A 3880-nucleotide genomic window follows, 5' to 3' on the forward strand; every position below is an offset into this window, starting at 1 on the left:
CCTTGGCAGTCTCAGAATTTATTTGGCAGTTTTTTCAATCTGAGTTGATATTGACAATTTTTAACAACAGAGGGTGCTACACAACACACTTTCAGGAAAAGTCACGGACTGGGAGACTTGAATATTTCATTGAAAAAAAAGTTACATACAATCAAGACACAGCTGCGGGTAAAATGTACCCGTTGGCGGTTCTAGTGTTAAAAGAGCATCTTTGGAGCAGATACTTGCAGAGGCCCTATTATGCTTTCTTGGGTGTTTTCTTCCCTGTAGTGTGTTATAGGTTTTAGTGCATGTAAATGGTCTGCAAAGGCTAAAATCCCTGTGTTCCCTCCAGAGGGAGTTTCTCTCCCACACACTCACCCCCCCTGCCTGAAAAAGCCTCCATTGCACTCCTTTATTTACTTTCGAAACATATTGAAATCACTATATAACACTCACGCTTCTATTGGCTAGCGCTCCAACACATCGTACGTGATAGGCTAAGGGGCGGGACATCTCTAAGCGGTCGATTAATCACAACAGAGCTGGCCAGCTAGCCAATGAGAGCAGACTGGGCTCTGGTTTCAGACAGAGGGTGAAAAGAGGTGCTGCAGCACAGGCAGTAAGAGAAAAATAAAGAGCTTTTTGAACATTGAAGCATGGAGACATGTCCCAGTACACCAAATTGGTATGTTAGTGTATGTAAGAATAAAGGTTAACCTTAATCTTAAATTGCTTTAGATAAACTTGTCAGCTAAATTTAATGTAATAAAAACTTTTTTTGTGACTTTTATCTCCATGGTGCAGTTATGCAATTATTAAAATGTTTAGATTATCTGAAGGCCTGATATCAATGTGGAACCTCGAAAGTAGCAAACATAATTCCTTGTAACCCCCACTTTGATACTCAGGTGTGCATGAAGTCATTATAACACAACAAGGTAAACAGTAATTATCAACAATGTGTCATCAAGTTGGGCACAGGAAGCCTCAGTTGGCCGGTCTGTGGGAGTCAGGCTTATCAGTTCATCCTCCTTGGCCGGGCGCGAGGCCCATCACTGTGACTGTGCCATGGAAACCCTGCAGATGGCATCCCTCCAATCACACCAGGGCTGAACCGGACAAACAGGCCAGATACTGGAACCTTGTGGTGAGGGAGGGGAAGCAGGAGCATTTCCTTATCCCCACACGTCTATCTTTTCTATTCTTCTCCTATCCTCCCTCAGCTCGGCTACTGAGCCTCGGGCAAATCCCCACCCCCGCTGCAGATGAGCGCTCGCTGTTTAATTGGCAGAGGCTCCATGGCGGCATTGTGCATCTGCTACCTGTTTGTACCAATTAGCAGATGTGAGGCTCTCCATTCGACACCTTAGCCTGGCTGTGCCACACGCTAACAGATGTCGCAATTACAGGCTCATTTGAATAGAGCCTCATTTAACACCGCGGCCCTGTTATCACATCATCATTTAGATGGAATAATATTGAGAGAATAACTCAATAGAATTGAGTTAGAGGACATTTTGGCACGGTATAACCAAATCCAACCAAAGTGAAGTGAGCTCTGCTGGCATGAATAACTGATGAGGAAGAACGATCTGGAAAAGATATCTAACTGCGGTTGTTTCGATTGATTTTAAAGTTACGGTATGATTCACAATATATGAGGGAATGACCATTTTTACACTAGTTTTATTATTTTCATTGAAACAAAATATTAAAATGATTATGTGGTGATTGTTTGCCAGTCTCTACCACACACAATTATTATCTATACGATTTGTATGCTGGGAAATCCCTTCCTCATCATGAGTGCTATTTTCACACATATCTCGCCCTTTAAGAAATATCCCGTTTTCTGTGATGTGAACATTGATCTGGTCCATATTGAGATTTCAATGATATTCTAAATAATTGTTCAACACTTTAAAACTGATATGAACGTTTCACTCTAACTATGCACGGGGCACATGACTATAAAGCTGGAAAATATGAGGAGGAATATCCAAAGGTGAAACCATTTACTTCATCCATTCTTTAAATGATAACTCCAATACATTGTGATGTATAGCTCATAGCATTTTCTCCGTGACAGAATGACATCACAACGCAAAACTTGTGCTTCTATTGGCTAGCGTTGCAACACATTGTACGCGACAGGCTAAGGGGCGGGACATCTCTAAGCATTAAAACATGGAAACATGTCATAAAATACTAATGTGAACCTGAAAATATGCGCACGACGTCAAAGCATTTTTTCATGCTATGACAAGTAAAAAAACTACAACAAATGTGTTAATAATGTTCTTTTGATGTACTTATTTTGTAACTTAAGATTTGAGTTGCTAAATAAAATGGGATTTGTTTGAGTAAGTTAGTAGCATTATCATGATTTGATCATTTCATGTACTGGGGATTAATCATGAAAGAGTCCAATTATAATACATGTGCTGTTATTTATCTGTTTACTGTTGATAGCTATTAAGAAGCCACACATGTGCCCGCTTAAAGGCCATAGTTTAAAGTTAATCGTATTCACACTTTTAATGCTGTCTGAGCATTATCAACAGGAATTCAATTTGGCTTTGAACAGATTATAGTTTTGCGAATTTCCTCTTATAATAAGAAACCGTTTAAACAGTGTTGTTTGATCAGAACAGCAGATATTAGGGCATTGTTTCCAAAGTACAACTAAAGGTTGGTTGTATGGGAACTTTGCTTCTGCATTATCCTCTTAGAGATTGACACAGGACAGGCACCACCGATAAGCCTCTGAGAGCCTGAGAAACTGAGCACCCAACGTCTTAGGCACTGTGATCTGTTTAACCTGAGAAGAAGAGAAGCCATTAATGAGATAATTCACCTTTGGCTTAATCTCCTTTTTAAACACATCTTCTAACAACATGCAGCTTTAAACCTACAACACCCTGAAGTGTCATGTATTTTTAATACCGACGGGAAAATCCCTCTGCCGACTCTTCCGGGACCATTTAGTCCTTCTTAATCATTAATATGATCTTGTTAGGCATCTTACATAACACGCAGAATAAATTGTAAATTAATAGATGGCTTTAAGGAAAGCAAACATGAAACCAGGACTAATCATACTTCCTCACTGTTTAGCTCTGCATTTACAGACACATTGGATTTAATTGCCTGCCTATACACTACAGATTCAAATGAGCTCATTAACTAACTTGGTTACATTTTAATTGGGGTAGAAATGTTAAAGTACACTGTCACTCACTGAATAGTAAATATATTTAAAAAAGCACATGTGCAATCACAAGAACATAGGATTCAAGTATGCCTGGATCAGGGCTGTTTTGCACAACTGTGGAGCTCTTTGCTCCCTGGGAGCCTCATAATCCCGTCAGCTGCCTGCTTAGAAACAGAGGTCCTCACAGGCAGCATCATGTGAGTGCATGTGAGCTGGCTTTAGTCTACCTACAGACCCCAGGGCTGTAAAGTCCAGCTGCAGCAGCCCACAGCCATGTTTCCAGGAAGGCCTCCAAATAATCAACTGATTTTATTTATTTAAGTGTTAGACAAATTGTTTAATCCTCCCATGACCCAAGTCCTTGTTCTAATATGTGGGTCATATCAAACAGCCATTTAATAGGTCTTGAAATTAAATATAAAAAATGGCCTGAATAGCAAGCCCTGGGGTGAAACAGACACACTCAGCCCCTTCAAACGGTCACATGGTGGACGGCCCCCGTTCACACACAGCAGACAGAAAATGCCAGACAAGGGGCTCTTATATTGTATTATACTGCAGGGTAAAAATACTCTGTTACAAGTGAAAGTCCTGCATTAAAAATGGTACTTAAGTAAAGATATTAGCCAGATAAATATACTTAAGTGCCAAGTTTAAAAGCACTCATTATCAAAAGTGGCCATT

This window comes from Notothenia coriiceps, unplaced genomic scaffold (genome assembly GCF_000735185.1).
Source record: "Notothenia coriiceps isolate Sejong01 unplaced genomic scaffold, NC01 NC01_scaffold00034567, whole genome shotgun sequence".
Classification (NCBI taxonomy): Eukaryota; Metazoa; Chordata; class Actinopteri; order Perciformes; family Nototheniidae; genus Notothenia; species Notothenia coriiceps.